Source organism: Amblyomma americanum, chromosome 7 (genome assembly GCF_052857255.1).
Source record: "Amblyomma americanum isolate KBUSLIRL-KWMA chromosome 7, ASM5285725v1, whole genome shotgun sequence".
NCBI lineage: Eukaryota > Metazoa > Arthropoda > Arachnida > Ixodida > Ixodidae > Amblyomma > Amblyomma americanum.
Genome location: NC_135503.1, coordinates 70975414 through 71002712, shown reverse-complemented (window position 1 = coordinate 71002712; position 27299 = coordinate 70975414). Strand labels below are relative to the sequence as shown.

At 45.2% G+C, this 27299-nt stretch overlaps 1 protein-coding gene and 1 long non-coding RNA gene across 3 annotated transcripts in view; both read left to right on the top strand.

Annotated features, from left to right (window-relative positions):
• The first annotated feature begins 3019 nt into the window (after positions 1-3019).
• The window catches only part of LOC144099302 (uncharacterized), a 231383-nt gene continuing 207103 nt past the window's right edge, over positions 3020-27299 (top strand). The window contains exon 1 of one of the 2 annotated variants that reach the window (XM_077632496.1): positions 3020-3691. The gene's annotated coding sequence lies outside the window, so the exon portion shown is untranslated. The remainder of the gene's footprint in view (positions 3692-27299) is intronic. The other variant, XM_077632495.1, reaches the window with a different exon arrangement.
• LOC144097212 (uncharacterized) lies at positions 18760-26546 on the top strand. The gene is made up of 3 exons (XR_013306950.1): positions 18760-21825; positions 21889-22095; positions 22141-26546. It is a non-coding gene; the product is annotated as an uncharacterized LOC144097212 (long non-coding RNA).

The following is a 27299-nucleotide window of genomic DNA, read 5'->3' as shown; positions in this document are numbered from 1 at the left end:
CGGGTTGCTAGCAGTTTGAAGGGAATGGCGGCTTGGCTTAGCCTTTTGGATACACGTAAAAATCGGTGTCGACGCACACGTTGTACTTGGACGGTGATGCAAACATTTCTATTTCATCTTTGAGTCGTTTCTAGCTTATAAACGCTCTCTTTTCGGTGAGAGTGGTCGCTTTGTGATTATAATTGGCTACGCTATTCATACATTGCAGCGTCGTCAGAGCCCCATCGCATATAAAATATTTCCCTGCAGTTTTTTTTATGCCAAGCTAAGTTTGGCGCAGTTTTCGTCACGAAAGCTATTGATTGGTGGCCTTCGCTATATGCTCCTACTACGCGAGGATTAATCGTCATCCATAGTCGAACAACCAGTAAGGTGTCAGCTTACGAATCACATTATACCCAGCTGGTGTGGCGATCAATACAGCCACACAATGATTGATCGCGCTTATTGCAGCTGCGCTGCCGACTCTGCAAATGTTTGCACTTTTGTGAGCCTTTCTTCCACAGCCATCGCAACCGCGTCGGGAGAGTCAGCGCCGCTGTTTCCAGCGCATTGCTGCCGCGTAGATAATGAAGGCGGAGCCTTTGCTTTTTGAGCTTGTCACTGAGGGTTTTCGTCTACAGCTGAAATGGCAGACTCTCGCAGAATTTCGTCCCTCTTAGCATGCAGAACAACTCGGCGGAATTCTTAACCTTTACTTTCGATGCAAGCTTCTTTACAAGCCAATGCGCAGCTGTTGTTGCGAAGCGCTTGAGCGCTGGGCGTTATGCAGTTGACGATGTTGGATTTCGCCGAGAACAATAGACGATTTCAGATTATGTCGACTGCAAGTCAAAACTTGTGAACACATCATTTTCTTTTTCACGAATTATTAATGAATGCGTTGAACAGTAAATTGTTTTTAAACGGATGTCAGCCATCTTTTTTAACTTTTTATCAGAGATGGCTATCTATTTGTCTCTATGAAAATTGTAACGCGCTTGCAAAGCAAGTTGGAGAGTACAATCTAATAGTTACAAGCAGTGCGACTGCTTTCCAATATATTTCCTTTTTTTGGTTCGATGACCAGTATGATTCAGCCGCTTCAATTATTTATAAAATAAATAAGCCTCTTAAACGGCCGCAAGAGGAAAAGAGTTCCCCTCTCCCACGGGCGCATAAATTTCCTGATGGCTGCAGAGGTGCCCAGACAGCACTAGCTTAGCCTTGTCCGTCGTAATATTCGTCGCGGTCATTTGAAAGTCTTTATCATGCCTGTAGGTCAAAGACCGTTATGTTAAAGGCTTCATGCTAAAGATCTTTAGGGTAAAGGCCTTCAAGTCAAATGCCTTCCGGAAAGGCCATTTGGTAGAAGGCCTTTAGGCAAAAGCCCTTTATCATTAAGGCCTTTAGGTAAAAGGATGCATTCGCTTTCGCAGGACTTAAGGATCGTAAGTGGCTACTAGTGCAACTAATGTTATGCACGATATTCGGCGCTTAAACATGCTAAACCGTCTGCTATATTTTTTGTGTGAGTAATGGGCTGAGCGCCTTTTTTACGTTCGGAGAAAGATCGCCACAGAAACAATTTTGCGTTTTATGTCCTTAATGTACTATAAAGGTTTAGATGCTGCACAATTTGGGTGGGTGTGAGGGACGTCCTGCTAAGATTATTCTCTACGTGGCTACACCAGGAAGGTGCGTTTTCTTTCAATTGGCTTACTGAACATGCACCAGGCTCGAATGTTTCGCAGACTGCTCGCTCGACAGTGCCATACGTCTTTAAGATTACTCAGATCCCTGGAAAGAATAACAAAAGCAAATGCGTAACATCCATTTTTAGTTGGGGTCACTTTTTGCTTTTTAATGAAGCTTTGAGAACAGCAGTCGCCACAGTGAGACACAGACATGAATGGAACAAATCAACTGAAGGAAATTTGTTCACAATGGACGCTTATGTTCATGACTCACGGAACACTGATCATGCGCGGCTGTTTCTTGTTCACATGCTTGGCGAACAAGGCTGTGTGCGTTCGCTCAACCTTACTGGTTTGGCAGCTGTGCGTTCGGTGGGAGCTAAAAAAGAGAAGAGCGACTCGACAGATAAGGAGGTCCATATTTTGGAACTACATTGTCAAAGGAAAACAAGGTGACATTGTACGGGAGTCAAAGAAAGTACGCAGGCTTAGTTTTTTTCGGCTTGAACTGACTCCATCTATTGAAATACTGCACACAACAAAGTTGTACCTGCTTCTCCCGCCCTAATGTTACCGTGTTTTGCTTCCAGGCAACGTGCTAGTAACATTCCAGAACACTGCTAATACGTTTAGACTAACTTCGTCGTCGTCTTTTTCTAATATGATTGCAAAATATCGTATGCGTTTTTCTTCTTTCTATGAGCACAGGCGCAGAGAGGGAAAAGAAGGCTTGGTGCTGGTTACCTTACTTCCTGTATGCTCGAAGTCCGTTACCAGCTTCGCAGCCTTTTCTTTCTCGGCTCCTTTCCTTTAAATTTCTATTATCTTCGTAGTTTAATGAACCGCAAGAAAAAAATGTTTCTGAATTAATATACTGCAATTTCCCACCTGGTTTCCTGTAGTCTATGTGTAGGTGCTGCCCATTTATATCCTAAAAAAAAATTTGCTGACTAGATCCTGGCATCTCGACTTCTTTCTCCCATCTCCCGTGAACCTTTTCTCTCTGCCTTGAAATGGCCTACAACCAGTTCTTGGATTTTTTATCTCGCTTCGACAGCGCTGTGTGCCTCCTTAAATTAGGGACGCGGCGTAGAAACCCGGAACCGTCGAATTACGTCCTCGCATTCTTCCCTCTTCCAAACTCCCTCCTTTCCACTTCCGCGTCTTCGATTATTCTTTCCTTTTCCTTCAGCTCCTCTGCTCGCAGAATCTGCTTCCCAGTTCTCCGCATCGTGCATCCCTGCGCGGAGCACGACAAGCGACACCATGTTCCGCCGCCAGGGCCGCGCTCGGCGCTACAATCGCGCGGGAGGGAGCACGCGTGTTGACACCAAGCTCCCGGCGCACTGCCCGGCAAACGGGCGGCAGTTGCAACAAGCGCGCTGTCGCGCAGCTCCTTTCCGTGCGCCAGCTGCTTGATCCGAGCGCTGTGCGTTCAAGGAGGCAAGCACCGCCGGAGGGCGGTGGCAGCAAGGAGGCAGAGCGATCGTCTTCCAACAGGTGTCGGGGCAGCCTCCCTTCGTCGCACGCGCATCTCGAGTGCGCGGTTACTCTCTTCGCAAGGGCATCGGTGCCGCTAACCCGGGAGTGAATGTTGCACTAGTTCCTTCACCTATCGCCTTCGTCGACTTCTGCCGCGCTGATGTCCTCGGCAGCAGTTGGCGTTGGACGCGCGCGCATCCTGTGACTTGTGTCGGTCCCCGGGGATTTTTGTGATACGTGTTGCAAGAAAGTGTGTGCGCGCGAGCGCGCTTCCGAGTGTCTCGGCGTGATGATAATAGCGTCTCTCTGCGTGTCATGGCTAGCGGCGCGACGCAATGTATGTCTCGCAGTCAGGCTCTCCAGGGCGTCGGTGAGTGCTGCGCTGAGATTGGTGTGAGTTTTGACTGCATCGGACATCTCCTGATAACTAGCCTTGTGGATTGCGCCTCTCTCCTGGCTTGTTATTTGTTTTGCTTCTGGGTTTTCTTCTGATCTGCAATATTGCACGGGCCACAGTGGCAGGAGACAGCCAGGTGAGTATTTCACGTTGTCCTGCTGCTTTTTATGAAACTGTCGCAAGTTTGTACGGGCTGCTGAGAAGAATACAAGGTGCTTAGGCGCCTTGCGCCAACAAATTTATAACGGCTCTAATTTTGACGATTTTCAAGTGCAATGCACTTAAAAAAGAAATTGTTTGCATCGCAAACAATAAACAGGAAATTCGCAGTGGCTTTGGTCACGCTAGTACTAGTAATTGGCTATCCAGGGTTAAGGACCTATAAGAGAGCTGTTTCATTCTCTGAATTTTCGTTGTGCTTCTTGTTTTCTTAACCTTTTTGAATTGTTGTGCCCTAATACCTCATGTCACTGAAAAAAAAAAAAACTACATAGCCCTTACTTCATTGCTGAAGTTATAACAAAGTTATAGTTTGTATGTTTATTCTTACCCTGGAGCACCGGTATCGCTGTATTTGTTGCTTTTGTGCACCCCGCTTGCCATTTCATCTTCTGTGTTTTGCTAAAAAAATAAACTTTGCATACATTTTGTTTGTCCTTAAGCAACTTGATTTGTTAACTAGGGCGATACTATGTTGATGCTTGTGCGATGCTTAGATGAAGCCCCCCTCCCTGCCCCTCACCTCGTGTGATGCCTGTTGGTGCCCTCAGAGTGATAAAAAAAACGAAATTAAACAGTTTTCGAAATTCAGAAATACATTGCAGTGATGCACCCAGGTGTGAAAATAGAGATAAAGGAAGATTGTAGCCCTCAATATTGAAAAGGTGCATTTCTATGCCAAAAATATGTGCATAAAAATTTATTTTAACCAAAAAAAAACTGTAAAACTTTTGAGAGAAGTGCAACCAATATATTCTGGGACTCACATGCTCAAGCGTGAATCATAAGCACAAACGTAAACCAGCACATTCAGTCTATCCTCCAGAGATCTGGCCCCATTATTGAGCCCTTCTAGAGCACGTCAAGATATGACTGGATATGGACCGCTGGTAAAGAGTGACAGCTCTTGGTGGCGTCCGTAGTACTCTCGATCGATGTGATTTGGCCAACGTATTGGTTACGCTTAAACAAGAATACAATATGAACACTTGGCTTCTGTTATTTAGGCACGCTTTCCTGCTGAGAAATCAGTAGCTTTTGAAGAAGCACGTATATAATCACTGAAGAATTTCTGCGAAAAATCCCAAAAGTTCAATCTTGGGAGGTTGGGGGCACACAATGCCAAGTCTGTTCCTGGAAGGTACAGCTACATGAAGACTTAGTAACGAAAACGACACCACTAGACACAAGATCACCATAAGCAGTGTTAGATGATATATCTATGTAGAGGTTATGAAAAAAAAAGCACACTGAAAATGGTAGGAGCAAACACAGGATCTCCACAAATAGTGTTCATTTATATGTCTCTACATGTAATGAAAACAGTAGCAGATAAATATTACATCCGTTTTCTTTTTCGTCGCGGAGAACATTATTTTAGGCTAATTCCAGCGGTCGGTAGTGACAGTTATTGACGCATTATTCTTGTGCTTTGGAACAGTCGATAGCTTCACGCATACCGTCAACCTAGAACCAGCGAAATCGCTTCAAATATTCACGTTTAGATGTAATCCCTATATCGTATTGAAGGCAGGCGCGCTTAAATCTTGCATGGGGTTTTCCAGCAAAAGCTCGTTAATGATTGTTCCTTTTTTGCTCCCGCGTGCTAGAGTTAAGCACCATATTGGCAAGCGAGTTTACTCCGCAGCTTGGTATTTCTGATTACTACGCTTTCGGAAAGCGATACTCGTGTGCGCCAATTAGTTCTTGCGCAGAATACTCTGTGTAGTATATCCTGAGCCTATCTAGTTCGAGCAATTTCCTTCTTCCTGGAAAACAGCAGAGGACTGTTTTTACTTCAGCAAGATGAATGTTCTCATCAGCAACTTGAAACATAGTTACCAATTCGCGTCGAGGTGCGGAGAAGATTCACATACCTCTCACAGCAACTGTTGCTTGAGCGAGAAAGCGCAGAAATATGTTCTTCGCTATGCGATCTTGGCTGCGGAGAATGACTGACTTCGTTTAAACTTGTATTAAATTACTAAAAATAGACTGATATGCGTGAGCGACCGGCGACGATAAATATATGGGAACTGATCAATGTCCTTACACGGGCACTATCCTTTCGTGGACAGGGTCAAGTTGTATCAAGAAGAAAAGGTTTCTACTTGTACTCACTATGGCTACAACACTCCCAAAGGTTGGTTGACAATGTGTGGTGTCGTTTCTCTTTCGGCGCACTCAAGCGGCTTCGGCCTAGTCTTTTCGTCTCTGACAATATTCTCAGGATTTGAGTGATGGGGCGCCGTTCCACAGTTATTGTTCCGCCCACAGCGATTGAAATGCAGGAGTCTCCAGTCTGTTCTCCGATCTCATCATTGTTTCGTATAAAAGCCGAAAGTTGTTATCCTAAAGCGCCCACTAAGGCGAGAAATATTTGCTTCCACCTTTTCGGGCAAAACATTCTCATCTTCGATTTTCTGCCTACACCAACGAAGTATTTGCGGTGAGCAGGTCTTGATAGAAATCGCCACGGTAAGCGTCCTTTCCATCCACGGTAAAGTGCTCAGCGACTGTACTTTCGCGCAATTATTGTAAACAGTGAATAAAGCTAAGTGTCGTAGATACAACAGGTAAATTTCGTTCAGAACAGAAGCCAGGTTCATACACGGGGCATTGCGCGTAGCTGGAAAGAAGGCATCTATAGGCACAAACGTCTTAAACAGGCGTATATAGTTAGTAGAAACTGCTGTACGACACACTAGCCTCTAATCTTTGAAAAGAACTCAAATTGTGCTTAACGGGCGCACGCAAAAAATTAAGACATATTTCTCGGCAATCCAGATGTCCAGAATATTTGCGAACGGGTAATTGGTGTGCACGGCGCAAGCTTGTCTGAGGCAAAAGCTTCGATAACAAAAGGTCAAGCACTGCACTCTCGCAGCGCTGAACATTTCGCAACAAATGAGCAGTTACATGATTCTTGTGCGCGGATCGGCCAGAGCCATGCATTGTGTTTGAGCGGCTGTTTTCAAAGACGGAGATATGAAGTTATAAAGCTGGCGATGACGGAATTTACAGTGGCTGCCAGTCTTTCTCAATCCCACTCTTCACGCAGCTGGCGCCCTTTTCCCCAGGCTAGAGCAGCAGCAGTGCCATTTATAGGGAAGGCTGCTTATGCTTCACAGGCCTTTGCACTGGCGGCGACGCACCTAATTAAAGCTGTCCTTGAGCAGCACTCGTAGTGCCATCTAGGAGGAACTCTAGGAAGCGGCGCAGTTCTAGAGACACCAGACCGCCGCAGTTTATCTGCTATAGAGATAATTATAGCGCAGTTTAAATACTTTTGTGACAACCAGAAGGCGGTGCGTGCTCCTTCCCGAAACACCGCCTTGTGGTGCGGCGAGCACTGGGGCCGTGTTCCTAGTTGGTGTCATAATGAAAAGCGTCATAATCTGCTGCAGCGGCCACACTTGATTGGTCGAAACCCTGGAAGCGGATGTCGGTTCGGTTGCGACTGTGAGCGGCGGCTGGATGTCACTGTGTTGCGGTTACTGCAGCGAAACGTTCAGCGTCGCTTCTGCTCTTTACCGAGAAATGGAACGCGACCAAAGCGAAAGAAGAAAATTTCAGACAAGTTTCGTTCCGCATCACATTCCGCAGTAAAGAGGTAATATCAAAGCTGTTTTATTTACCGAATGGACTTCAACAAAAAAAAAACAATATTTAAGGTGCTCTTTTCTTTACCGTAAAGGTCGGAGGTGCATTGAAAGAAGATATTGTATTCAACTGCGCACGGCTTTGCAGTGACAGAAGGGGGCTGCTACAGCCGTCGATCGCCGATGGTAAATAAAAGGTAGCTACCTTGTTCGCACAACACGGAGTTTTACATTGATCTTGAGGGTAAAAGAGAACGGAGAGGAAATTTTGTGGCATGCACTCACTCGCTGCACAATGCGCGCTCCGTGTTTTGTCGAACCAAGACGCCCTGAGGTCTTACCGTCTGAAACATCGCTGAACGTAAGTTGGTGCTGTGATTGCACGGTTGTGCAGACGGTAGTTTACTTTTTTTCATTACTTTTATGCAGGTACTGCAAGAACCGCGAGATGCCACTGTTAGGTTTTTTATTTTTCTGCAACAAATAAATAAAAGTGATGGGGTAAAAAAATTTTGCTGTGTTTCTCTTCACACGCTTTGCAGGCTAATTTTCATAGGGTCACCATGATACGAAGCGCACGCATGCCCACACTGACGCCTGAAAACTAACTTGCAAGCTAACTCGCGAGATCAATGCAAAGCCAAACCACCGCGGGTATCGAGAACCGTAAGGGACGCCGAAAAAACACCTGTGGCATGTCAAACGTGTCGGTGTAGTAGCGCGTCGCAGGCGATCGACTAACAATCTGTGCACAAGAGTGGTTTCACGCTGCCAGGCAATACACACGTTGACGGTGCAGGGAGCTTCAATGGCTAATATAGAGTTCCAGAATACGCAATGCGCGTTTGCACGGGATGCACGTCAACGATCGAATGCACGGAATGCACGTCAACTTAAATAAAGTTGATGAACATAAGCACTTTCGAATTTGATCTCATCTGATTTGAAATGGAATAGACATGTTTCGTATGTAACATCTAAGGCATTTACTGCGCTCTATTCGTTGAAGCGTTCTTTAACATATTCTGCACCCGAAACCAAATTATCAGCGTATACCTCACTTGTTCATTCAGTACTAGAATATAGCATAATTTGTTGGTTTCCGTCGACTAACCACTGCATTGATCAATTAGAATCCATTCAGCGAAAAGCCATTGGATTCATTTATAACAAGTACCGCCATAGCGATTTCCCTACATCACTGTTACGCAAAGCTAGTCTTCCAACTATACAAAATAGGGACAAATTCTTGCGGATAAAGTTTCTTTTTCTACTTTTAAATGATGCATTCAAAATATACAAAAATAAGTAGTTGTCATTTTTCTCAGTAAACTCGAGAACAAAGCATACTAAGCACATTACCGAGTATAGGTTTCAGAGTGACACATACAAATCTTCGTTCTTTCCGCAAGCTATCCGAAATTGGAATGCGTTGCCGAATGATGTGGTCACCGGTAATTCATTTGATGATTATTTTGGAAGGATTGTCAAACCTTGATTCGGATTATGTGCGCTGTTTTAGAATTGTTTGTTTTTATTTTGTTCTCTCTGCACATGATTTATCGGATTGTACTGCATTGTCTTGTTCTTTTTTCAAGGTATTTTGCAACCAAGGTTTTTTAATTAATATTATTTTCATTCCTGCACTAAGCTGATTGTAAACGTGTTTTTATGTGTGTATGTAATTTATCCCTGTCGTGGGAAAGCCTCCACAATAAAGCTAGCAGTATGTTGTAAATAAAATAATAAACACATGCACTGCGCAGGACATTGGGGCTTATGTTAAATCAATCAACGTATGCAGACGAGATAATTCCGCTGATAGTGGCGCCATCCGGTTTCAATGAAGAGAACAATGTCTACAACAACGTGGCCTCCCCGGTCAGCTCCGGAAGCGCCACGGAGGCCATGAGACTACAAACCGGTGCTCGTCATGCCTAGGAGCTTCCAAATCGTCCAACTAAATAAAAGACAGGCCAAATTTATCGCCCATATAATTTGTTATAGGCAAGATAAGACGAATCGAAAGCCCCGTACCCAGATTACAGTTAGTTCACGCGCGGAAAAACAAAGAAACATCGACGAGTTCACATCGAAGCGAGAGGCTTCGCTTCCAAGCACGCCGCCATATTGGCGGTCCTTGAGCATCTGCTAGGTGTTCGGCGTCATGACGTCGGTTCCTTCAACCCTTTTAGCTCCATCCGAACCACCACATCCGCTTCCGGCGTTTTCACCAACCAGGTGCGGCCGCTGGGATAGATTATGACGCTTTTTATTATGACACATACTCGGAACATGGCCTTTCGGTGTCAGTTTCTGAAACACTCGCTCTAATAGGATTCATGCTACTCAGGCTGTACGAAGGGCTCACCCCGTCCAGAAAGCCTGATTCGCCGTGACAGCTGGGTGAACAAAATTCTCTGCTCTACAAGCATCACCAATTTCGAGTGTGGTATGAGGAGAGACAGCGACGCAGGCGAAGAGGAAGACATAGAGGAAGTTCAGCGTCACGACTTAGAATCTGTAACGGCATATTTATGCAAGATTCATTATATTATGGTGAGAGCCGTTGTTATTGTTGTTAAAGGCATTATTTGCACACAGATTTTAAGTGGAAGGGGGATGAGATTGTTCAGATCGGAGCCGTTGAGCCCCGGCGGTTTCCGCAGCCCACTTGCATGCCACCACTTGGGTGGCTGGATTTGAGCTGCGCATCAGTGCCTCCCGCAGCTTTATATTTTCACTTTTGCCGTGTTTCTCAAAAGAACTGAGGAAACCCACATGTCGAGCCGTTACTAGGGCCCCACTTCGACTTGTCGTGTAACTGCAGATCGTTGTAGTAGCTGCAGTGGTCTAAATATCTGCAACCCAGCGCAAGTCAAAAACCAATACGGAGAAGAATGTAAAGAGCACAAAGTTTGGAAAAAGAGCATGAAGGAAGGAGCGAAGAAGAAGGCAGAAGCCATAAAGACCAGAAAGAATGAAAAGAAAGCATGCAGGAAGGAGCGAAGGAGAAGGAAGGAGCCATGAAGAGCACAAAGAATAGAATAAGAGCATGAAGGAAGGAGCGAAGAAGGCAGGAGCCATAAAAGGCACAAATAATGGAAAAAGAGCATGAAAGAAGGAGCGAAGAAGAAGGTAAGAGCCATAAAGAGCAAAAACAATGAAAAAGAGCATGAAGGAAGGAGTAAAGAAGGCAGGAGCCATAAAGAGCACAAAGAATGAAAAAAGAGCATGAAGGAAGAAGCGAAGAAGCAGGCAGGAGCCACAAAGAGCACAAAGAATGAAAAAAAGAGCATGAAGGAAGGAGCGAAGAAAAAGGCAGGAGCCATAAAGAGCGCAACGATTGGAAAAAGAGCATGAAGAAAGGAGCCAAGACGATGGCAGGAGCCATAAAGAGCACAAAGAATGGAAAAGAGCATGAAGGAAGGAACGAATAAGGCAGGAGCCATAAAGAGCACAAATAATAGAAAAAGAGCATGAAGGAAAGAGCCAAGAAGAAGGCAGGAGGATAACGGCCAAAAAAAGCGCAAAAACGCAAAAACGCACTAATATCTTTATTGAGAACTGCGGCAATGAAATTATTGTCGGAACTGACGTCTCTCCCAGCTGAATCTAATCAATATTTCAAAAAGAGATGGAGTGTCCCAGCCGAAAAAAAGCAGCCGTGTGCTGTTGTCAATCGCCTTGCTTATTTGCAATATATTTGTTTTGTAAACAAATTATAGTGAACTAGTGAGCGAACATTTTAAATACTGGTTCGAAATAAGTGTCGATGCAGAAGGTCAGGTCGTCTTGAGAAATTCTCGTTTGAAAAGTTCGCACTATGGCAACATTTACGCAGCTTCATTTATTGGCTAGGCCAGATATGTATTTTTCGGGCCAACCTCTCTGCTTTTCCTATCAATAAACCCTCTCTCTCTAAACGGAAACCCGCGGAATACGTAAGCTGCCGCGGGAGAGCCGCTAGACAATATCTCTTGCCGAGTGGGGATGAAAAACATCATTGTGGCGAGTGCTCCGTAGAGAAACTGATTTTGTTCTCTGAGACGCGTGATGGCAGGCTGAAGTAGCACCGATGTCGCATACTCGCTTTCGTATTTTGAGGTCTTTCTTTTCAGGCCGCTAAAAGAAGCTATATAAATAGAACAATAGCGTTAATACCTCAGCCGGCTAATTTTAAAGCAATCTAAAGCTTCCACTTTAGTATTTTATTCCTCACTGCCGTATTTTAAAAGTTCACTAGTCAATATTGTCACATTAATCATGCCCACACATAAAAAAAGAATGCTGACTACGCGATGAGAATCAGAACAATATTTCTTTGGTTCTAGTTAACATTGACAATCCGTTCTTTAAAAAAAAATTGAAATTGAAATTCATTTTTTGATTCCACGGACAAGCGAGAGGAGGCGGGAACTAAAGGCTATTTGTGAGCATGACAGAGCTCCCTGCCCCCCTACATATATTCGGCATCATGTTATGCCAAAATATAAACATCAGTAACAGGTTGTAAAACAAACAATAATTAGATAAAGAAACATAATGCAGACACTGATATAGGTATTGCTAAAATCACTCCTACATATGGTAAATGCACAAGCAAATCTTAACTGAAATAATCATACATTTTCACACAGAACATTCTCATCATTTTGTAATAATTTGAAGAAAACTGATTGAATACATATGAGCAATTTCTATAATTATAAAACAACGTACAGAAATGGCTGCGCACAACATCGAAAAGAAATAATGAAAACAGCAGGAGATGCTGATTAAGTACGGACTTTTGGTTATTTGGTTGGAATCTTGGTACTTATTCCGAGACACTGAGTGTAGGCGCAATAGTCTAGAACAGTTTCTGTCAGTGTCGTAAGGAGAGGAATGCGGCGCAAGCAATAAAATCACAATGCATGAGATGGTGGCTTTTTCCTCGGCCCTTTTCATCGTTGTGATGAATAAATCTCTATTATTATTATTATTATTACTGAATATTTGACATTTTGCGGTAGTGACGAGAACGTTGTATCCTTAGCATTTTTCCGTGTGCGTTGGTCGCTTGTGCCATCCAGCAGATGGTCATGATGTCATAAACCGTTCTACATGACTATCACGCTTACTTTAGTACCCCATTTTGTTGGTAATGCGCGGTAGAGCTAGTAAGCACTACATCTTCTCTTATATCTTCGGCCCCCCAGCCGACCCAGTGGCTCAGTGGTTATGGCCCTCGGCTACTGACAAGAAAGATGCGCGTTCGATCCCGGCCGCGGAGGTCGCATTTCGATGGAGGCGAAACGCTATGGGACGTGTACTGTGCAATGTCAGTACACGTTAAAGAACACCAGGTGAGCGAAATTTTCGGAGCTCTTCACTGCCGCGTTCCTCATAGCCTGAGTCGCTTTGAGATGTCAAACCCCCATAAACGATAAATGTTCTCTGGCCCTCTCTCAGCGCCATTTTGTTTTTACTAAAATGAACAAGAAACCGACATCAGGCCATGTTATTAACAATCAGTTTCGCAGCTCAATTCCTGCCGTGGGTTGTGATAAACAGCATGGTTATTGCCTTTTCAATCCATCGAAACGCAGTAAGAAAAACGAGAGGCATCTGCACCAGAGGCGGCAAGAAGTGACTTCCTGAATCTATAGAGGGAATATCGAAACGCGGTCATCACGGAACACACGTCGCAGCATCAAGTAATCAGCTGAGCAAATAAACATCGACATCCTTGGTGATCGCTTGCGTAACAAATCGTGGAAAGCACGCAAGGTTAGGAAAGACATCGCGAATGATATTGCATTGCTTTGTCGGTGTTCTGTTGTACTGGTCCGGAAAATCGCTGTCGAAGCCGTTGAGCCGTCGGGGGAAATGTTGACGTGAATATACATGGTTTCTAGAACACGATGTTAACGAACGACCACATCAGCCAGGCGTTCGCAAACGGTGATTCGCAGCAGTACGTGAGAGCCAGATCAATTCTTATGCAACGAAGCTTTCCCATTAGGGAGCGACACTGGGGCGAACATGTCGGCTGCGCCTGGATGAAGCCTTATTGAGGAGCCGTTCGGTTACTCGCGTATGAAGGCGATACGATGAGGAGGCCATAAGAATGAGACGCCAAGGCCGTGGCCTTGCAACGCTTGCAACGATCGCCTTTTGCTGGCCAAGTGCTGGTAAAGGTACACTCACCGACGGGCCCAGGCACCTAGCAGGCACATCTAGCAGGCAAGTTTTCCTTATGACTCTTCGGTGTGACAGCATGTTCAACATGTGGACAGAGAGCGATACTTGTAGCTGGTTGGAGTTGGTCATTCACTTTATAAGTTGCTATAAAAGACAACGAAAGATATGCAAAGTACGCAAATACACAACGCGGACTGCAAGAGTTCTAGGGAATATTCTATGTTTATGCCAGCTGCTCTGCGAAAGCTGACTTCGCCGTATTGTTCAACTAGTTGCCTGACAGCCACAAACAAAGAGCCTTGGGGAATAGAATAACATAAGCACTCTGTATCCGAATAGAAGTCCGCGGTGGCGGTTGCTATGTCACTTAAGAAGCTCTTTCAGACTTCGCATCAAGGATAGGTGCACCTCCAATGGCTGGCAGATGTCCTTTCGCGAGCCAGGTCACTATTATTCTAACTTTGTAACCATTCTAACCAATGTCCTTTTAGAAAATCATTTCGCGAAAGGGCAAATTCTGCTTCTGAGCTTTCCCTGTCAAAACAACGTCGAAGAAACCCGTATAAGTATTCTTGACTGCTTTGAGCAAGGCCTCAGGATGTGTATTCTTCCAGAGGTTCCTTGGAGATCTCTTATTCTCTTGTAATCTCTGAATTTGTTTGGGCCTTTCTATGGAGGCACTTGGACGACATTATGGGTCCAGACTTGTTTCCGATACGTAGTTCGAAGGAACTTCTTGTTACTCTAGTGAAGGACGTATTATCCGCCACCACGGCCTTATCGATGGATATAGAAGATTTACTTATTGCATCCCCATGACACTCTGTAGCCGTCCGGAAACACGTTGGAGCACACGGTGAAGTCAGCTTTCGCAGAGCATCTGGCATCAACGGATATTCGATTCAGATACGTGCTGAATTCATGATACTTTCCACGTTATGTAGAAAGGCTGGTTTAGACGAGATTAGCTGCAAACAATGATTTTGCGTCAGTTTCATTACGGACATTTTTGTCGAAAAAGTTTCGTACTTTTAAAATCGCATGCTGAGCGAAGCGGTTTTTTACAACTCGGTTTCAATATATATTTCCAGACACCTTTATCATGCCCATTTCCTTATTCTCTATTCCTTATTTCTCTATTTTTCTATCTCTAGGCAGAGCTCTAAATAATTCATCAGGATTTTTCTGCTGTGTTTCTGTTCTGAATACGCTTTCGTTTTGCTTTGAAGTGAACTTAGTGCATTAGGTCCATTACTTGTCAGCAAATACGCAACACTGATGAACACTTACCGAGAAAAAAGAGTCGCTGCACTTCTTCCCACACGCCGAGTTTATCACACTGCTGCTAGAACGTCTTGCTAATGGCCTATAAATGTGCTTTCCTTATGGATACGGCATAACTTCGCTGGTCTTGCTTTACACAGTTGCACCAAAACCTTGAAAATTCCGCATAATGCGGCTCCTAGGTCTCACTACTTCCAAAAATGCGCATTACTAACGAACGCCTATTAGGCGCATCGTAGAGTCGTTTTTGATCCCCTTTGAGCGTTTACGCGCTGGGAGTGCCGTGCGCAAAATTATTAAAATTGTACTAACACTCGCAGTAATGGAATGAAGAGGCTTCCTCAGGGGTTTAGCATGAAGCTCTAGCGGAACACAGCGTAACAGCAATATTTATTTCGTTGGTTCAGCACGTAATCTCGGGCGGGTGTGTGCGACTGGATGCATGCATATTTATAAGTGCTCTTCTACGGGCTTTACTGTGCGGTACCGAATATGAACGCCGACACGGCGCGCTGTAGGCGCCGGCAAGCAGACTCGTCCATCCATCTAAGCGAGGCTGAGGCAGCCTTCCGTATTTACGTGAGTAATTAGCGCGCTCGCAAAATGAATGCACCCCCAACTTTGGTTGTCGGAGGTAGAATTTTTGCCCCTCTTGTTAAAAAGCACCGCCATTGTTAGCATCGCTGCCTCTAGATAACGATATCGAATGCTAGGATGTGGCCCTTTTTCAACGCTAAATCCGCGCAATAGAGAGCACAGTCAGTTGAATGTCAAGAATAGTACTACTTTTAATATATACAGGGTGTTTCGCCTAAGATTTTAGACAATTTTTAAAAATGCGCATTTTGAGTTAGTAGAGCGCTTTGTTCTGCATAGCATTGCCAGCGGTGTCGTACATCAGATTACAGCTAAGCAGTGCTAACTGTCAGGCTGGTTAACGATAGAATATTGAATAGATAACTTTTAAACTATTACGTTTAGCTCCTTAACTACTGAGAGGCGTGTAGCCCACAGTAAGTAGTATCTATATCAGTTTTTACAATTTCGAAAGCGCAGTTACCCTCGGCGCTGTGAGCGCAGCAAATTTTAGCTATTTCGACAACTTACGTGCACTGGAGAGGTTGCTCTTCCTGCAAGCTTCTCGAAAGCGCATATACATCGGCGCCATGTAGCCATAATTTGTTGGGCCACAGCGCCGAAGGTAACCGTCTTTTAGAAATTCTAAAAACTGATATGAATATGGGCTACACACCTCTCAGTAATTAAGGAGCCTAAAAGTAATAGCCTAAAGCTAAATATTCATTGTTAGTTAACCAGCCGGCGAGTTAGCACGTCATAGCTGCACTCTGATGACTACACCACTGACGATTCTATGCTAAGAAAAGCGCTCTTCCAACTCAAAAAGCAGTAGGCGTGCAGGCTAGCCGTCCAGTAGACAAGCCCGTGTCTTCCCATTTTTCATCCTTCCTTCAACCACAGAAGAAGAAGAAGCCTATAGTTAAAAATTCTGTAAACTCTCAGGTGAAATACCTTCTATATACGTATGTATACGTATATACCAGGCGCTTGAAGAAATCCCGCCACTAATTTTAAAATAGGGTTTTCAGTTTAAGAACAGCTTTTTGCGGCGTAGTAATAGCAGCGTTTGCGGACTTTAGAAAACAGTTAACTATGTTGACGCGATTACTCTCGCCGTTGTGGCTAAATAAATTTCAGTCATTTCTCGCGCGATTCGTAAACCGCGCGCTGCGGGCAGCGCAAAGCGGCGTCCATCACATCGTGATCGACATTCCATGACGTAACCCCACCCGCAACTTTTGCCTTCCCTCCAGGGCCGGCCTTACCTCATTCGGCGCCGTGTGCGAGCTCCTGCCAAGCCCCCCACCCTCGGCCGTCAAACTCATCCTTTCTTTACATTTACCTTTTCTCGATTAATTTTTTTTCTCTGGGGGACGCCTGATATTAAAACAAAATTGTTTTGAAAGTTCATTAACGTGACCTGTGCATTTCAACGGTAAGCCTGAAGGGAGACCGCGAATCAATAGCGCCAGCCAGAAGTCTCGCCATGGCTCCGCCCTAGGTTACACCTAGGTCCCAGTGGGTCACAGACCGCTAACATTACAAGCAGCGTTTACGGTCTAAAACCACTTACGCAAAGAGGCTTATCAGTGAAAAATGAGTTTATTTGCATTTCCAGCCAGCTTCAGTTATTCTTCGAGAAGTTTGCGCGCGCGAACAAAGCGGAAATATTGGCTGTCTGATTGATTTAAACCTTTGTAAGAAACCAGCCAATGCTAGAGACATGGATAGAGGGGCCATGCTTGAAGACTTATGCCCCTACTTGAGATGAAAGGCCGGCCGTCACTTGCGAACAGACTGTTTGCTTTTTTTTCGGGTAGCAGCGCCAGCGAAAAGAGTTAACTTTTTCCAGATGCCGCACTCAGCCTTCCGCAGAAGAGGAAAAGGGATATTTTGTCCTCGTTAGCGTGTCAAAAAAAAACGAACAAAAAACCCCATCACACTGAAGACCTATCGTCATTCACCTTTTGCTGGACCGAGTGTTATTCTTAGGTCTCAGCCGGGATGGTTTACATTTGAACTTTTTCGGGTCCGCAAGCGGAGACATTCTGTCCACGAAATGGCGCAAGGTGCTCCCCCCCTCCCGTGCCTGGTCGCCCACCCCAAATGCCGGCCCTGCAGGCTCCCTCGATAGAGCAGGAAGCGGCGAAGAGCGGCGACCGCCGCAGGTCGGGCAGGGCAGAGATTGTTACGTGGCACTTGCATCACAGTGTCCAGATTTGATGGTCGTTGCTTTGCGCTGCCTGCAGGCGCGGTTTTTGGAGCACGGGAGGAATCGCACAAATTTGTGAGACACAGTGGCGAGTGTAATTGCAATTTCTAAGTTCTTCACTCTTATGGCTATTACTAACTTTCAGCTAGAAGTCTCTAATTGCAATAAAACGCCCATCGGCAATAGTTAAAAAGTTTAATAACGTTGAGTTAATCACTGTACAAGTCTACATAATTAACCTCTTTTCTGGAGTCGAAAACACTGGTATTAGTATGTCGCAAAAAGCTCTTCTTTACCTCAAGAGCCCTATATCTAAACGAATAAGTGGCGGGCTTCCCTTAAAAGCCGTGTGTGTAAAATACATACTCCGTCGTCAAGGACGGATAGTTAATAAAACTGTTCCACGCGGAATCTGAGAACCAACAGAAACCGCACTTGGTCCCGCTCACAGAGGGTACACGTGTGTGTTAAATATGCCTATAATGAACGGCTGTAGCAACTTACTGGGGCTGGATATTGCACTGAATAGTACTGTTACTTCTACAGGAGTGAAGTCTAGTTGCACTCTCTTTCGACGGAATTATAGCCTGAAGCTCGAAATAAATATGTCGATCAGGTGGAAAGCTTCTTTCGTTTATGTTTCTGAAGGTAATTATTACTGACGGTGCCCGCGAGTTGCGAGCTTTGCTGCATGTGAGGAGTAACAATCGATAAAAGCTCTAAGGTGTGCTGACTACTGCTTTGGCAACTCTGCACCGACAGCGCCTCCTATGTTCGGTGTCGTGCACTGCTTCCTCTTCCACTGCAGTTAAGACTGCTGTGGTGGCGCTCCCGAGCACCGCTTCACCAACACACGCGGTCCAGAATGGCGCAATGCGTTCGCAAACGTGAAGCCTAGAAAACACGCCCGACTGCTAAGCTTAATGGCGTACCTTGCATGTCCGATATTTGGGCTTCTGTACTGAGTTGCCTTTCGTCAATGTTCATTTTTGAGTTTTTCGAATACCTGTAGAGTGTTTGTTGCGTGATGTGAAGGTATAATGACTGTGCCTTATTTGTTATACGAACGATGCCCGCGTGATCGTTCCTCCAACCGGGCTATCAATGTTTTATTATTAGCAGAAGCATCGGTTAGATCTCTGGGCCTTCCTCTTCTCCAGGAAGAGTTCTTCATGCTCAAGAGAGAGAGAGAGAGAGAGAGAGAGAGAGAGAGAGAGAGAGAGAGTGTGTGTGTGTGTGTGTGTGTGTGTGTGTGTGTGTGTGTGTGTGTGTGTGTGTGTGTGTGTGTGTGTGTGTGTGTGTGTGTGTGTGTGTGTGTGTGTGTGTGTGTGTGTGTGTGTGTGTGTGTGTGTGTGTGTGTGTGTGTGTGGCAGGGCTGCCGCTTGAGTGTTCAGATTAGTTAGTTTCTTTTTTGATTCCCGTACTTTTTTTTTCAGCGGCCTTACGCCTTGTTTCAAACAATATATTTATCACCTTTTGAGAAGCTCATTTTACTTTTTTTCTCGCATCGGTTATGAAGCAGTAGCTTAAAACAAGCGCCATCGACGAGTTGCATCCTGTCGGCGTTTTCTCGTAATATCACCGCAGGTAAGGCGTTGTCTGAAATGATCTCAGGAAGCCAAAAAGCAGCTTGGGTAATAATTTAAACACTATTTACATTGTTACTTGTTACAGACCGACCCCCCCAAGAGATACCTTCATCACTAGACAATGTGGCATAAATCGTCATCGCTTACGTAAACCAGTTTGATAGGTGGCATGGCTCTCTGGTCATGGCGACCATTTAGTCCCGCACACATGACCGTGATCTCCTCGCACATCAGAAACCAATTAACGGGTTACATTTATATCCTTATCTCATTATATATGAACGCTCCTAAAGCTTTTTTCATCATTTGTTTTAGTTTCGGTCAGAGCCAGTAAGCTGCGCGATGTTACATTCAACCCACTGGAAAATAGGTTACCACATGGGCTGATAAATCTCTCACAGAAGAAGATGGCATGCTCTCGCCTCATTCGCACACCGGCAAGAAGCCAGTCGGGGTTTGCCTCAACAATCTTTGACAGATAGCGACAGTTTGGTCCTAATATTTGCTTGCATTGTACATCACTCTATGTTGATTTCCGTGCGAATAAAATTATCAAAGCTGCCTCGTCGCAGGTTATTGAAAGTCGTAAGAAATACGTATATTACTCGCAATGCCAGAGATTGAAAGATTGAATAACATTTCCCTGTGTTGGGAATTGTGATCACAAACTTTGTTCACATTGCAAAATTAGTGCCTGTGCCCCAATAATGTTCAGAACGCTTACCAGCTACGCTCAGGGAGTTCTCAACTCGTGTCAGGTCCCCGGAAAAGTAGACCCCAGGCACAAGAAGCACATTTCAATAGGTCACCCATGAATCGCCTCTGAAGTTTATTGTTACAAGCTTACCACTATCATCATCCCCATCGACATCATAAGCCTGTCTACGTCCACTGCCGTACAAAAGGCCTCTCCTACATCCTACCGATTAACCCTCTCATATCAGCTTTCACAGATCTACCAGCTTCATCATAACTTTGTGCTTAGTGGCTTTGAAACTTTGGCATCTCCCAGTCAGCTATTTCGTCTGCTGAGAGAGCTTGTTACCGCCCTGTCTAGCTTACCTAATGCCTACTTCTACCGCGAACTGTGTAATTACATGTGTGAGATTACCACACAACTCCTGAGCACATTGGTCACCATCATCAGTTAAAGGGAACATCCATACCCCAGGGAGATCCTGAATTCTTCTACTTCCCCCTTACCGCCAGCTCGTTGATGTGCTTCTTCCTTACGGGTTTCCTGTCTTCCCTATAGTGTGCAGGTAGGTTCCCTATAGAATATAGGACATAGCGTATAGGTACGGATTTATGCTGCAAGCGAACACTGAGAACAACGCGCCGGAGGGTACACGGATTTTGTTTGCATGAGCGAGGTCGACGATGATTGAAGTGACTGCTCGAAAAAGTATACGCATAAATGTAGAAAGAGAAAACATTGTCTGTCTCGCTGCATGATTCCTGTGCATTGTCAAGCTCTCGGTTGCTGTGTCGAGAATCGTGCTATCAAGTAAGCGATTTTTCGTCCTGTCAGCAATAACGACCACCTTTCCAGCACGGCGACAATGTTCGCTCGGGGAAAAGAAAAAATGCAGGACGAGCAATGCCGTGTGTAGATTTCAAGGACTGAATATTTAGGTCCCGCTAGCAAAGAGACGAGCGACATCATACTTGGTTTCCGTTCCTTTCTTATTTCGATTTTCTCATCTGCTCTATATATCACGATCTTTTGTGACAAGTTTGACAGGTACTAAAAATTGGCTTTTTGTAATGAAGTTCGCGAGAGCATTCAAATCTGACAAAAAATAAAATGGGTCAAATTTGCTTATAAACAAGAGCGGTGCCGGTCTTCGTGCGAAGGCCAAGGCTCTGCTGCTTGAAGAAATGTTTGGCGGGATTGGATTGGCTGGCAGCTGAGAATGCGGAGCTTTCTATTCGAAGAGAGAGTAATCATGAACAGAAAGCTAGGGAGGTTAACTAGCCGACGCACAGTATGTTACCCTACGCATGGGAAGGGAGACGAGAGGAGATGTAGAAAGGGGAGAGGTGAAGTTAGGCCTCTTTTTCACGTGTTTGTAGTCCGTAACTAAAAGGGTACACAGCTATAGGGCATACTCTGGGTCCTCAAACGAAAACCTAATCGCAGAGGACATCTGTGAAGACACTTTTGAAATTCTTGAAATACTCAGGATTGAGTTCAAAGTTGTAAATTTTCTACTCGAAAGTGTTCCAAACGTGTTGGAGGTTATTGCTTAGGTGAACGGCAGTGATATACGCAGTTTAGTTTAATTCCTTGAAATATGCGATTTTATGCTGTGTATAGACAGCCAGTCGCCTCGTTGAACCGTTCACTCAACGTCGCGTGGCCCCGCGTTTCTGCTGGGCGGAAAGGCGAGAAGAAAAAAATGCAAGCCTGTACGGCGATAATCGGCATCGAGTGAACGATTAAACGACGGCGCCGGCTCTTAAGCTCTGGGGGTCATTACACGGCTCGATCAGGCTTATGCGAGAAATGCGGCCCGTTATCAGCGCAGTGGCTATGTTTTAAGACTTATCAATGTGTTCTCTGGGACCGTATGTCAATAAAACAACCACATACATTGTTATATTGATTTTAATGGCGCAAAAGCAACTATGGCTATGATGCGCATACAACCACATACAGCGCCAATAATACTAATGCACTTTACAGGAATACGTTAGCAATAACGGCAGTACGTTTTCTTTCAGGTCTAGACGCCTTTTGGAGTGCAGATGCATCCAACGTTTACTCGCTCAAGATGAATATTACACCTCAACGGGACGATTTGTTACGGCAGAAATCGCTTTGTATTTAGGGCTAGAAAAGGCTAATTGTGTGGCTAATCCTTACGCGCCCTAAAAACACCCTCACGCGTTTTTATCCCTTCAAGCTTAGAATTTAAGGCCTTATTCCTGTTCCAATGTAAGCCTACAACAATGACTACAGGGGCCGCCTTAACATTTCATGCCGTTTACGTTTCATTTGGTCAGCACCCATTCGTCGCAACTGCCAGAGCCGTAGGCAGTAGGGAATTACGTCATGCTGGCCTTGGAAAACGCAGGCCCATAATGCATGTTGCATGATGAGAGAGAGAGAGAAAGGAATTTTAATGAGAGGAAAGGAGGAGAGGTCGGCCGATGGTAACATGACCCTGGCCTGCGACTTCGCACTGGGAAAAGGGGAAGAGAAGAAAAGGGAAAGAGCGTATGAAGGTTGATGATGGCATAGTAAAATAAGTTTCATCGGCTGATGTCAACAAACACACATTGGCTGGCACTCGCATCGCGGGGATCGGAAGCACGTGAAAATCATGTCTTCAGCACACACCTACGCATGTCATTATCACATACTGGAGCATAGGGGCTCCATGAAAACACTAATGGGCGCACTCACGCATGATGTCAGAGCTGGTACTGCGTATGAACTAACGCGGTACGCTGTGTAAACCGTGTAGCCAGTACACAGGCGGTCACAGACCGGTATCTAGGCCTGTTTCACAGAAAAAGATGGCAGTGGCTTAGCTCGGCTATGCCAAAATATACCTAGCAAGGGGTGCGTTTCCCTGGCTCAGCTTGTTGTGGTCACTGTATGTTTAGCAATGCCAGGCATTCGGCTCCATCTCGGCGGCTATGCGCCATCTATTACGCTCGGAAATACGGCATCTCCGTTGGCAAGCCGTTCCTCTCTCTTTTCGGATGTCTCCGCTGCTCTCATCGCATTCGGACGCTCACTCTCTTTGTTGAGTAGCCAAGTGCCAGGCGACAGCCTCAAAATCGGAAGAGTTAATCTTCTCGTCTCTACGCCGGCGTTTAGCAGCGGCTGTACTCTCCTTAGCTGCATCCATGTCAACCGTTGTGATGCAGCCGACCATTGCATCACCGCCTTTTATACGCAATGCTGCGCATGCGACGCGCGGTTCGGGTGAGAGAGCGGCGTGCGGCGAGGCGGCGATGAAGCACGCGGTGCCATTTTGGCCTCGCTGCTGCGTCGTGCAAAGAAAGTGATTGTGCACGTATTAAGGCGCGCGGAACACGAACTATTCGTGGTCCCTCGTGTCCTGTGCTGTATTAAGTGCAAAAACGTGCAGAAACGCGCTTCTGCGCGTATTTCTGCCCCTGGTTCGGACCTGACCGCGGCGGCGGCGTTTTTATGCCACTCCTCATACCACTTATACCACTCCTGGCGCCGTTCTGCAGCGGTTAAGCGATGGGCCTCTGGCCTGGCACCGGCAGGTATCTGTTTCAAACACAGCCAGCAGTGGTCTTGTGATGCCCAGGGGTTGCTCGGCAAGAGCTCCTGCAAGGCTCATTTTTGCACAGATATGTAATCGGGAGGCTGTATTTCGACCAATGATATCAAGCGGAGTGCAACGGTGGGCAGGCTGCAATTTTCCTGAATTTATTTGAATTAATTTCATTGACATGTCCTGTGGTGGGCAGGTGGCTTCGTGACAGATCGGCTGGGGCCACTTGCTTTTTTGGTTTCACGTACGGACGAACGGGCAGACGCCGGCTTTTAGCGTGAACGGGACATATAATGCTACCGCAATAAAACTATAAACAGAATACGTACACGGCTCAAGATGCGTTGCCAGCGTCGCATTATTTCATCGCTCTAGTGGTATTTCCTCTGGTCGGTAACGCATTCGCGCAATGAGCGAAAGCTTCGAGGCGCAGTTTCGAGAAAAGCAGCTGCACCCTACCAGGCACTCTAATAGACCAAAGATCTAATTATTTTCAAAGTTCAAAAATGATTTCAGCTATTTTCGTATGTGTAACATGGTAAAGAAACAAAAATAGGTTTAAAAAGAAGTTAAAAACAAAAAGAAACAAAAAGAAGCTGTCACCACAGCAACATTCAAACAATCATTGTGGATGGTAAGGCTTGGGTTATAATGAAAAAATGGCAATTAAAGATTAGAGAGCGACCGACATTCCATACTCACACCGAATAGCCCACAATTTTATAAGTGTTGCGGGTCACGTTGAGATTGACGTTATTTCATTGTCGCCATACGAGAGAAGTGGGCTGTTTCATGTTGTAAGCCACCGCCAAAGACGCTGAAAAGATTTAGCCCGTTTGAATGTCATGTGTCACAGAGGTCAAGATTTGTGGAATGCGCGTCCACAGCTCTTTTTGAGCTCCCTTTGTTTGGGTTAGAGTTTATTTCCACAAACAAGCGGATACAATGGCTGTGGGGGATACAAGAGGAAAAAGCTGCCCAGGGACAGCTTGACTGGCCCCAATTACCGTTAGAGTGGCTACAGCAGGGCGCGAGAAAGTATGAACAGGGCAAACCAGTCGATGCATGAAAGTTGGTCAGCTCGAACACTTGAAATCGCTATCCGAATCAACGTATTTTCTCTTTATAGCTGCTATCGTGCAAAAACGGAAGAAAAAAGTGCAGGCCCTGGGTTAGCACAGATATATTTTATTTCGCCACCGTCACACAGCAAAGAGGTAACTTAGAGAAGCATATCCCACCCAGAAAACACATCCACTTTATATAAGCTGGCCTAGCGTTTTACTGATTGATGAAGAAGTCTTTTTTCTTGTTAAGTCGTGATTGTGGCAGGGGGGTAAGGGAAGATAAATGGGAGGGCCTGTTGATAGCTGCTGACCGCGTGGAGGATAAGGTTGCTCAAGAAATACGCCTTGAAAGTGCTTGTAATTATGGGTTTTATAGGCTCGGTTACGTAACAAGAACTTTATGTGAAAATTTGGCTTTTTCAACTTAAAACAAATTCTGCTAATCAGAGCTCGTCTGTGTGCTCTTTTTTCTTTAGTTGTTTGGATTGTTTTAGTTCTGTGCTATCCACAATGAACTCCTTCTTCCGCCATAATACTTGGACGTTCGCGGCCGATGAGCGATGTAAAAGCAGGAAAACCCTAGAGCTCACTGACAGTTCATGATCAAAGGCCCTGTACGCCTCTAATCAATGGTCCTGCATCAAGTTCCTCGCACATGCGGGCACGCGGAACTTGGCTAAACCACCCGTAGCTTAAACTTAGCTCCGAAGAGAATTGGAAAATAGTTATGGAATTGCTGTTTCTGTCGTTTCAATTTCCGCACTCCCGCGCAGATTTCCTGAATCATTATTTATGACACATATGATCTCTTGGCCGGTGCACACCGCTCTACCAGGGCTTTCATGGCAAAGTTTTGCATATCCTCGTTCTTTAGTTATCGCATTATATTCCGCAGCCTTCTGGGCTAGCTATATTATCGCGTATAAAAAAGTACATATGACCACTCGGGAAAAAATCCTTCGGTGGGAGGGCCCATGCTCGAATTTTTCCGTTTCTTTTCCTTTCGCGAATTGCACGCATAATTCATCTGCACGGATCGGTACAGGTCCCGCAGTAAATAAACTGGAAGCGCAGACTAATCTCATCTGGAAATTTTTCGCCTTGTATATCTTTCTGCGCCGGCCCCAACCAATTTTGGGAACTGAATTCGAATTTCATGAACCTGAACTTGGGCGCTGCCGACATATTTTTAATCAAACGAAATGGCAGAAGACTTTCCGCGTGCTGAAAATTCCGGGGCTTAACACCGATTTGGCACACACGCGTGCTCCATTCTTTATTGTAACGGCGCGTCGATGGTCTACGCGTTCAATAAAGAAATGCGTGAGGGGAGGACGCTATGATATATCGCCTTTATATTGTAAACATAGCAGCTGGTCGAGATTAAGGAGATTTTCAATACGAATGCATTTTACTATTTTTCGCCTTATCAAAGCAATATCTCTTAGTGACAACCAGAGTGTGGCCTGCAGCTAGACGGGTGAATCTGGAACCCATCAAGATGTGCCCGAATCTGTTTTACAGCGGTGGCCCTTGTAAGGAACTTTCTGTTGACTTGGTCGATTTCCCAATAGCGCTTTTAGCTTGCCACATGCAGCGTCCTCTGCGATTCCGATGTCCATAAAAAGCGTGATGCCATGGAGAATTCTATCGAATGACACGCAGTGGCATGCAGCCATGGTTTCTTGAAGAAATAATTCCTCAGAAACGCTGTAGCCGGAATCTCTGGATGGTAGAATTTTTCTCTTCTATCATGTTACTTATAATAAAAATGTGAGGTTAACAGGTTCAGCAGTAAGGCCGCCACAACAACAAAAAATAAACAGTGCGGACTATAGAATTTTGCCGCCGAAAGTTCATCGCATAACTATAACTCAGATTTCGTAGACGCGCGGTGCTTGCTTGAAGAAGCCACTGGCGTAATCAAAGTTTAAAGATCGCCATGAACTGTGATGATGTAAAAATAAAAACAGTGTGCAGTTAGACATTCTAAGAAAAAAAAAACAGCTTTGTGCAGGACTAAAGTCAACTTTATTCCTCAGAATACAGCATTAGTCCCTAAGCATTCGCAAGCCACACTTCTTGTCTTAAGTGCGTGCCGTGCGCAAACTGAACGAACTAAATGTTGAGAGAGAGACTAACAGTGGGACGAACCGCAGCACAGAAGCACAAAAAATTGAGCGAAATGAAATATACTGCAACAGGAACCATTTTAACGAAGCGCAGGATGTCATCAAAGGCCGGTGAGAGCACGGCCACCCTACGTGACGAAGCGAACAGATTCTTTTTCATAAAAAAAAGAAAGAAGGCTTCGTGGAATCGGATAATTTCGATCACCGCGGATTCTTTGACCTGCACTAACATCTTACAGTACAAGGGCCTCTAGAAATTCGCCTCCATCGAAATGAGACCGCCGTGGCCGGGATCGAAACCGCGACTTTCGGGTCAGCAGACGAGCGCCATTGCCACTGAGCCACCGCGGTGGCATATCAGCAAGAAATAAAACGCGAACGAGACAACTGAAAAACGACCAGCAAAATGAAGCTGTATTAGGCGCGGGAAGCTGTGTACTAGCTAAGCTCATTTCATTTCCAAGGCACTAAGACACTCCTTTAAAATGTTATTTCAACCTCGCTTGCATTTCCTGTACAGAAGATAATATTCTGTGCCTTTGTGTTGACGTTTCTGTGGTCCTGTTCATGTTTCGTTTGTTGCTGACACTACATGTGTAACCGGTAACTAGG